At 48.7% G+C, this 10,563-nt stretch overlaps 1 pseudogene; it reads right to left on the bottom strand.

The window, feature by feature from the left end:
* Positions 1 to 8,997: 8,997 nt before the first annotated feature.
* On the bottom strand, positions 8,998 to 9,693 carry LOC146754638 (protein MANBAL-like; annotated as a pseudogene).
* Between the last annotated feature and the right edge of the window lie 870 nt (positions 9,694 to 10,563).

Raw genomic sequence — 10,563 nt, forward strand, 5'->3', positions numbered from 1 at the left:
AGAGCTGGCGGAAGTCGTTGCTGAGCCGCTCTCTGTAATCTTTCAGAGGTCTTGGAGAACTGGGGAGGTGCCTGAAGACTGGAGGACGGCCAATGTCACTCCAGTCTTCAAAAAGGGTAGAAGGAAGACCCGGGTAACTATAGGCCAGTCAGCCTCACCTCTGTCCCAGGGAAGGTGATGGAACAGCTTGTGCTGGATGCCATCTCCAGACAACTGGGTGATAAGGAGGTTATCATGAGTACTCAGCATGGGTTCACCAAGGGTAGGTCGTGCTCGACCAACCTGGTGGCCTTTTATGAAGATGTCACTAGCTGGGTGGACAGGGGGAGGGTGGTAGATGTAGTCTACCTTGATTTCAGTAAGGCTTTTGATACTGTCCCCCATGACATCCTTATAACAAAGCTGAGGAAGTATGGGATAGATGAGTGGATGGTGAAGTGGGTTGAGAATTGGCTGACTGGCAGAGTGTAGAGGGTTGTCATTGGCGGTGCGGTGTCTGGCTGGAGGCCTGTAACTAGTGGTGTCCCCCAGGGGTCTGTACTGGGTCCGGTCTTGTTCAACATCTTCATCAACGACCTTGATGAGGGGATAGTGACCACCCTCAGCAAGTTTGCTGATGACACGAAGTTGGGAGGATTGGCTGACACGCCTGAAGGCTGTGCTGCCATTCAGCGAGACCTGGACAGGCTGGAGAGCTGGGCAGTAAGAAACCGGATGAGGTTTAACAAAAGCAAGTGTAGAGTCTTTCACCTGGGTAGAAATAATTACATTCACCACTACAGGCTGGGGGAAGACCTGCTGGAGAGGAGCTCTGCTGAGAGGGACCTGGGCGTCCTGGTAGACGACAGATTAACCATGAGCCAGCAGTGTGCCTTTGTATCCAAAAAAGCCAATGGCATACTGGGGTGTATTAAAAAGAGCGTGTCCAGCAGGTCGAAGGAGGTGATCCTCCCCCTCTACTCTGCCCTGGTGAGGCCTCATCTGGAATATTGTGTCCAGTTCTGGGCTCCCCAGTACAAAAAAGACAGGGATCTCTTGGAAAGAGTCCAGCGGAGGGCCACTAAGATGGTGAAGGGCCTGGAGCATCTCCCCTATGAGGAGAGACTTAGGGTACTGGGTCTGTTTAGCCTTAAAAAAGAAGGCTGAGAGGGGACTTGATCCAGGTTTATAAATACCTGAGGTGTGGGAGCCATAGTGGCGAGGCTGGTCTCTTTTCAGTAGTGCGTGGGGATAAGACTAGGGGTAATGGGATGAAAGTACAGCATAGGAAGTTCCGCACAAATGTGCGGAAGAACTTCTTTACAGTGAGGGTGACGGAGCACTGGAACAGGCTGCCCAGGAATGTGGTGGAGTCTCCTTCTCTGGAGATATTCAAGACCCGCCTGGACGCCTTCCTGTGTGACATGGTGTAGGGAGCCTGCTTTGGCAGGGGGGTTGGACTCGATGATCTCTAGAGGTCCCTTCCAACCCCTACAATTCTGTGATTCTGTGATTCTGTTAAGTCTTTTGGTTTTTCTATAGCATTTTCTGTAGAAATAAAACGTTGTTCCTATGAACCATTGGTACACTTTGCTGTTCTTTATGTTTTGGAAACATCCCGTGGATGCTGTGGATAACCCCACAGCATCTGCTACCCCAGGTAATACTGGACTTCCAGCTGAGATGAATGACTTTACTGCTCCCAGCACTGCTTGAGCAACCTGGTCTGTGTGAATTCATACTGCATAACAAATACATACTTGTATGTAGCTGCCAATTAATCCCAATTCTCAAGCATGAAAATAACTTCTGTTTCGATTTTTGCCTTATGAAAATGACATGAAAAACTGAATGAGATGCTGAGCTGATGATGGACAAATTGACAAAGCCTTATTGCTCCAGGTAGCTCAGGTGTTCCTATATGAAGCTGCACAGTAAATGTGCCATGTCTTCATCTGATCAAGCAGCTGGAGCTGATATTTTAATGTGTTTCTATTCCAGAAAAAGAAAAAAAAAAACTGAAAGAGAAAAGCCTTTTAAAATTGTCTTGTTTGCATCATTCTGACGTGCTGCGCTCTGTCTGTGAATTCAGCTCTTGGTTCTGTTGGTATCTGCAGCCCCTGATTCTTGTGGTGTCTTCATTTTCTTCCAGCATCACTGTTTGTGTATATATGCTCTATTGAACAAGGACATGAACATCCAGCAGCACTGGATGGTAAAATACTGTATGAAATTCATTGTGGAAATTTCCTTGTATTGTAATTTCCAATACTCAGGTGACTGTAACAATATCTCTGTAAGTCAAATACTTTTATAAAATGACTCAAATAGATGCTCGTCCTGTTGTTATTGGTTTGGTGTTACGAAGCACAAGTGTAGAAATGAAGGATTGAACTGCTGCTGGGGGTTGCAGGTAGGCTGGGATTCTGTCGGGTGATATTTCTGCCTGCTGGGGATGTGAGCGGACGTTGGGCCCGAGCCCCGCTTGTGTTGGTCACAACACAGGGGCTGCGGGAAACACTGGGAGAGCAGAGCGGGGAGAGCCGGGCTGTGTGCAGGCCAGGGCATGACATGGAACCTCGGCAGCTGTGCAGCTGCTGAGCTTTTCCCCCAAGTCTTCAGACTCTCGGGTGATAACAATGTGCAGCAAAGCCAGCTGGGCACTGCTGATATATCACTGCAGGGTTAGGGGATGAAGCCCTGCAGCACCCGCATGGCACTCCCTGTAATCTGCCATCCTTATGTGCACAGCTGCTGTAGGTGTTGTTGGAGCAGCGGAGTGGCAGTGCTGTGCTGCAGGGCAGCTACACACCCAAAGGGTCTCCATAGGCTGCAGTGATGTGACCCAAGTCCCACACTCACTTTCTTTCCCATTCCCAAGAATGACATACCAGTAGCAAAATATGTTTTCCCCTTTTCCCAGTGTCCAAAGACAAAGATGAGGTGTCTTAGCAAGTGCACCAGCAATGTGTGGAGCAGAACCGCCTTGGGAGCCACTGTCACACCTGAGTCAATCTGTTCTAGGCTTCCCATGGAAATGTAGCATTTTGACTCTGTTAGTAAATCTTTGAGGTTGCATTTGACTTGCTGTTGCAATGTCTGCTGCTTGCTCTTCATGCAGCTAGTCCATGTATTTGTTTATGTAGTCAGTGCTAGGGTTTGATTTAGACAGCTCCGCCATCTTTTCAAGAGCTGCTCCATGGCCGGCTGTGGAGAGAGGGTGAGTGGGAGAGGACACCTGTGTCCCACAGTGGCTCCTCCAGTCAGTAAAGGTCCTGAAATTGGTCTCTTCAGCTAATAGGGAGCTTTCCTCAGCTACCATGTGTTTGGAAAGAGGAAGAGCAGTCCCAGGGCCTTCAGCTGTGAGACTCTTCACACAGACCTTGTGGAGACATCTGCAGGTGTAGTCTGGGATGGAATGGCTCCTGTTTGGCTCTTGTTACCTACGTGCGGCATGTGGTTATTGATCTTTGAAGGGAGCAACATAGGAAAGAATCCTGTTCTCATCTACTACCTAATGCTAAGTCATTCCTCCTCACGGGGAAGTGACTAAGCATTGGTCCTGGGTGCTAGGAGAGGAATGTCAGATCTGAAACCAGTGTGAATGACGGACATCCTTGTTTAACACAGGGCCACTCTGTAGTGCAGAGGTGCTTGTGAGTTCAGAAGATACGTGCTGAAGGAGAACTGCCTTGCTGTTGGACGTCATCAAGCTGCAATCTTCCCAGGCAACAGCAAAACAGGCAGAGGTATGTGCTCCAGACTGTGCCACCGTTTGATTCTGTTCCTGAGGCGAGCTGCACTTTGCTCGCTGCAAATTCCAACTATATTTGTAGGAATTATTACTATGAATAACACAATGGTGGTGTTTGAGTCGCAGACAGACGCAGCAGAGCCCTTTGCTCTGATCTTTTCACTCAAGCAGCTTTTTGCCATCCCCACCTGGAGCCATTGAAGCGTGCAGCCAGGAGCTGGACTCAGTGGTCCTCGCAGGGACCATCCAGCTCAGGAATTCTATCATTTTACAATCACTGAGCTTGGCAGACTTGCAAAGAGTGTGGGTGTGACAGCAAGCAATTAGCATGGCCAGCATCAGGAACTCATGGTTATGAGCTTAGGGCTGGTTTAGGTTTGCCAAGCAGGGGGACTAATGCTGGGATCCTTCTCTCCAGCCTGGAGGCTCTCACACAGCAGCATGGTTCTGTGTTTGGCAGGTGGGTTGGACCCAGGCTGTGCAAGAATCAACTGGGCTCTGCTTCAGCTGCAGTCTGAGGGCCTTTGGCTGCAGCCAGCTGCTGTTCACACAGGGTGCAGAAAGCTCCAGAGCCACACAAGTGCCTTCAGGCTCCGAGTGAAACCCCACAAGCTGAGGGGAAGGAAGTGAACATCATCAGAGGTGGGGACTGCACAGCACTGATATGTGGTGACAGATCGAGGTGGGCGGTGAAGTTGGGAAGACCAAGAATGAAAGATGGGAAAAGCAGCTGAATTTAAAGGAAGAGATGCGAAACCAACAGGATCATCACCCTGTAATTGCCAGCCCAAACAAGGGACGTTTTGACCAGCGACTGCTCTGATCCACTTAACAAAAGACACAAAACCACTCCATAAACTTAGAAGAACTGCTCAAAGCCACACTGGTTTGCTTCCGTATCTCTTATGGGACGGCACCAGCCAAATCGTCCCTTCTGGTCTGAGGATGAGGAGGGTCAGATCCTTTCAGAGCACCAAACCTGGCAGCCAACCTCATCACCAAACAAGCGGAGAGAATCCAAACGCCAGCACTCTCCATTCATCATCCCACTTCCTCGCTGCAGTCAGTCTGATGCTTCATGAGATTCAGAAGCAAACAAAATCAATACAGTCATCTTGATCCCTGCAGGAACACGCTGTGAGCAACAGAACACCTTCCTGGAAGAACTACCTCCATGAACAGAGGCAGCGACCACCTCCTCCCCTCCTACAGCCTCATTGCTTTCTCCTTAAGTATCACCACACGGAGACTCGACCCTCCCTGGCACCCAGGCACCAAAGGGCTCTTTTCATGTTCTTTACACCAGGCTGGGAAAGAATCTTGGCTTCAAAACTTCCAGAGCAGCAAGAAGGAAGTATTGGTTCTCTTCACAGACAGCCTTGGCTATTCCACTGCTGCCAGTGGGGAACATCAGCAGAGAGCATCTCTAAAGCAGAGAGAAGCATATGTATGAGAATGAAAGTAAATTAGGTCTGAGCAGGATTAATTGGGATTTAATTGAACTATGTGAACTGGAACTCGGGTCACAAGCTGCTTATTAACCTGCCTCAAGAGATCATGCAGCTTGCACTGCAGGAGCACAAGGATGCACTGTGAGCAGGACGGCGTGTGGTCAGAGAGGGAGACCTGCTTGAACAGTCAAAAATGGAAGAGAAAAACTGCTTGAGATAGATGCCTGGGAATTTGAGGACTTACCGCACAGTCTTTCTTTCCTTTCCTCTTCTGGGGAGGGAACCAAGTAACACCAGCCAGAGCTCACCCAGCTCACCGCTCCTCCTGCAGCCCAAGTGGCTGCCAGGCAGCTCCCTGCTACAGCTACACTTGCCAGGGAGCCTACAGAAATCCCCATTATCAATCGACTGAATCCCCATCTAATCCCCCGCTCCTATTAACAAACACTGCCTTTATTTTGCTACCTCCACGGGGGCTCTTGGAGCCAATATCCCTCATGAGAGGCAAATTAATTAAGACATTGCACCGTTTCCTCTTTCCAGGAAGGTGGAGGTGTTCTGGCAGACATTTTGCTGCTTCCAAGTCAAGCACGGACACACGCATGCCTGAAAGTATGAGCCAACCACCTTCACACAGATCGAAGGAGCTGAATGGCCTCCCCTAAACGGGTCACTCTCGTGAACAGGCCATGGATGTCCTTGTGTTTCTACAGAGCTCCAGCAGCTTTCATAGTAAACACACAGAAAGAGGCAGCATGACTTTTAAAAAGTTATTTTTGTTTTAATTTGAAACAAAGATTATATGTAATTGGTGTGAGATATTTTTGTCATGTTTCTTTGTCCTGAGATCTCCAAGCAACTTCGGAGTGCTTTTGTCTTGCATGCTTTGTTCTGTTCTCCTCATGCTGCCCACCTGACTCATCCACCAACAGCAAGGGAGATAAGCAAACGCGGTCCTTCTCACACTGATGGTTCCAGCAAATGTGCTGTTAGGCTTCTGGTAGAGAACAGACACAGCACAGCACTGCTGCCGGACCTGGGCTCACAATGCATTTGTCAATTGAGGATGTCAGTCTGTGTATGCAAAAGGATGGCAGACTTGCAGCCCCACCACAGAACCCTTTTCTTCAAAGCCACTGTAAGCCCTGTGGCACCTAACACAGCAGGTTTTCCTCCCGTTGACTCATTCATGATCAAACAAACCAAGCAGTGAGCTGGCATCTGGAAGCTCCAGATGCCTTACAGAGACTCTGTGGCTATGACACCACCTCTCTCCAGTCCCATCTAGCCATATTTCAGGCTAACACTGGACCGTCCCTGGCCCTGAAGAGACAGACCCTGAAGGAATGCAGTGTCTCCAGCTCTTACCATATATCAAGTCCCAAATAGGTGAAGTCCTCTTTGCTGCTAATGCATTGGAAGCCCTTCCCTTCCAACTTCCTTAGTTCCTCTCCGCAGTTCATGAAAGGGAAAGCACAGCCATGCCTGAAAAACAGACCACGCAGTCCGTTGCCATTGGTGCACCTCTGAGGAAGCATTCCAGGCGATTCTGCTGTCCTTTGTGCCTTCCTGCTCAAGCCCTTATCATTTCCTTTTGCTTTCCTTCTTGGATTTCTTGCTCAGCTGAGCAGCACTTGCCTTGGGTTTCTTCACCGTCTCCCAAGTCTTAGACTCAAAGCTCTCTGAGTCCTGCAAGAAGCAATTTGGAAACAGTCAGGGAGCTTTCTAACAACTGGCTGATGCCCAGCTCATTTCAGGCATTTATGTGAAAGCAAAAATACGTAAGTGCTGGGTATTTCCGCTGGAATGCATCTATATCAGGCTGAGCCTACATTTAGTAAGACTTGAACAGCACCATCCCTGCTTCCTCTGCATGTGTTTCTGGATGAGTGTGAATCCACACACAGCCTGTTACCACAGAGGTTGTTATAAGCTTAAGTGCCTAAATCAGAGTATCATCATAGTATCATAGTCTCGTGCGGGTTGGAAGGGACCTTAGAGATCATTGTGTCCAACCCCCCGGAATTCGAGCCTCCTGTGTAGCAGAGCGGCACTTCTACCACTTGCGCCACAGGGGGGGATTCGAACCCAGGGCCTCCGGTGTTGCAACGCGGCATTCCTACCACTTGCGCCACCGGGGCACACAAATCAGGCTTTGTAGAAAAAAAACACCCCCATTTTAACAGCAGGACAAAAACCAACACTAAACAACAATTATTCACACCAGAAAAAGGAGAAGATATCACAGAATCACCAGCATGTATTAAACCACTGAAAAAGTATTTCTGCCAAATTTTCTTCCTTATCATGTGTGAGACAAAAGGTAAGCCTCAAAACAGCAGTCAGAATGTTACGTTCAGAGCCTTTACACCAAGACCAAAATCCAGGCAGGGCACCGAAGGCAAAGCTCTTTTCACCTGGACTAACAAGGAATCCTAAGCTATAAAGTTTGTTTCCTTCAGGCAGATGACAGATCATATTTCAGCCATGGGAAATAAAGTCTAGTTATCTGGTAAAGACACGAGGGAACAGCACCAGTCTCATTGGAGAAAGCGCACACACACAGATTGCCTATTTTCATTAAATGCATTTGAGTCTAAATATTGCTTTAGCATCTTGGGTTCTAGCAGTCAGAGCTTGCCAACTGGAAAAGGACACACAGAAAATGCCAGAGCAAGATCTGCTAGCTTCAAGCTCCCAACACAGAGCACCAGATAATAGAGGGGCAGACATGCATCTGACAGTATCCTTTAATCAAAGAGTCCTGTTCAATCATCTCTAAAGTCACTGGGCTATTATAGTTCACATCTGTGTGGTTTCCCAAGGAAAGTGAGTTGGCTGCCTTTCCAAAGGCTGTAATCAGTGCACGGGGAGCAGCGAGGCTCTGCAGAAACAGAGCAACAAGCAGCTATTACTCAGGTTTGTAGATTGGTGCTGCTGAGAAGTGAACACTGATGCCTTCTGCTGTTCGAACCAAGGTAGTCTCCAAAGCCTGAAGCCTCTAAAACAAAGAAGCTCATCTGTACCTGAACCTAAGCATCATTCCTAAGAAATGGAGAGTGTCTCTTTTGTTTATTGTCATGTGAATTAATCACATGCACAGGAAATCATGGGGACAGTGCATATACGGAGAAAATAAGAAATAGAGCATATAAACAACCTAAACACAAACAAGCTTGTCAGTTCTATCACATTAATAGGACAAATGAGGGCCAGAAACCCCACACCTAACAAAGAGGTCATCATTCTCAAAGAACAAGCACTAGATATACAGTATCTACAGAAGTACAGAAGAGAGACAAGCTCAAGGCGCAGGGACACCTTTCTTCCTCCCATGCCACTTTTGTTTCTCTCGGCCCTTGGAGAACAGGGGATGCTCACAGTCCATCGCCAGCAGTTCCAGATGGGCTGAAAGGCCACCAGTTGGGAACACCAACACGGAAACGTGGGACAAGCAGCTCCATTTCCAGGGAGGGACGTGAAGCCGACCACTTCATGGCTCTGTGATTGCCAGCCCTAGCCAGGCGCATTTTGAGCTGCTAATGAAAGAGGCAGCACCACTATTCATATGTTTGTTTTGCTTTAATTTGCAACAAAGAGATGCTAAATGCATCCAAAATACATTTCAATATGAAATCAAATAATTGGGATACTGGTAATGACTAAAGTTTCCTTAGTTCCTCTTCGCAGTCCACAAAAGGGAAAGCACGGCCATGCCTGAAAACAAGACCACGCAGTGTGTGTCCTTTGGTGCACCTCAGAGGAAGCATTCCAGGCGATTCTGCTGTCCTTTGTGCCTTCCTGCTCAAGCCCTTATCGCTTCTTTTTGCTTTCTTTCTTGGCTTTCTTGCTCAGCTGAGCAGCACTTGCCTTGGGTTTCTTCACCGTCTCTCAGGTCTGAGACTCAAAACCCCCCAAGTCCTACAAGAAGCAATTGGGAAACAGTTAGGGAGCTTTCTAACAACTGGCTGACAGCTGCTTTGAGAGCTCAAGTCACCTGACCGAGCAGCTTTGGGGGCCAGCACTGGAAATTGCCTTCCTGACCTCAGGGCACATTAGAAACTCCACCTTTGTCTAGTTCCCAAAAATCCCATGCAAACCAGAGCCTAAAGTCCTCTCTTGCAAGGCGGTCCGTGCTGGGAGGGTGGACCCTCTGCCTGGCAGCTCACAGGGCTCAGCAGCAGCTGCAGGATAGGATGAGCTGGCACCTCAAGGCTGCTGGCGTGCAGAAGGAAGGACAGAACCAAGTGCGGCACTCTCAGCAGTGCCGGGGCACACTGCCATAGGCAACAGCTACAGACGGTTCCCTCCCAGCTGACTGCCTGAGCATTCCTATTAATCTCACACAGCGCTACTTACTGCCTTTGGGGACTTGGAAACTGGCAGGATGATGGCCAGCACACACAGGAGCTGGAAAAGGGTTCCAAACAAGAGTCCATAGCGCAGCACGTTCTCCATTAGGGTGGGCTCAGGGATCTCAGGTGATGAGAAATGCAGTTCAGCAGCCATAGAGCAGACAGCTGCTGCTCCACTGCTCTCACAGAGGCTGCCTGCTGTGAGGGGGGGGAAAAATGGCATCGTTAGTGTCAGGCACTGCAATGGGGTTACTTCCTGCTAGCAAACATTTCCAGGCTGACTTAGAGAGTTGCTGGGATGATATCCAGGGCCTACTGACTCGCGAACAAAGAGGGACATCAAAGTTGCATTTCAGTTGCCTTTGTCCGCCTGCCTAGGAAAAGACCCCTCAGCCTTCAGTACTGCTGCACTTGCAGGTGGGGGGAAGATAAGCAAGAGAGGACGGGTGGATGTCAAATAAGGGAAGAGCTTAACAGACAAGAATAAACCTATCCCTGAGCTCCATTACACATGCGTGACCACTGCCTTATTAATATTAATACCAGTATTATTCACAGAATTAAAGTTTCCCATGTTCACGTACCTGGTTGTGGACGTGTTTGCTGTCTTGCTGCTGCTGTGCTCTACAACGCCAGCCACAGAAATAAAGCGTGAAGAAAGCTGATCTGCTGAAGACAGAGGAGTGAGCTGTGCTTAACCAACACTGCTTCAGAGCACGCTTACAGTAAGGCACACCTACCTTACAATGGCCACGCAGGAAGCTCCAGACACAGCTCCGGACTGTTTCCATGAAGCCCAATTGCATTTCACAGCCACTCACACTCTGTAGCTCGACAATCTGCAACAGAAAAGTCACAAGATGCAAATCCCATCCCTCAGAGATGTCACAGACCTCCCCACTCATGGAGCAGTACTCATGTCATTGGGTGAGAAAGCAGACGTGTGCTTACCGAGTGAGCACTGTTTGCTGCCAGTTGCTGGTAGGACCCCACCTAACTCTAAGTAGGAACAGTAACCTACGCC

The sequence above is a fragment of the Coturnix japonica genome, chromosome W, assembly GCF_054131305.1.
Source record: "Coturnix japonica strain WE chromosome W, WE-NBRP24, whole genome shotgun sequence".
In the NCBI taxonomy this organism is placed as follows: domain Eukaryota; kingdom Metazoa; phylum Chordata; class Aves; order Galliformes; family Phasianidae; genus Coturnix; species Coturnix japonica.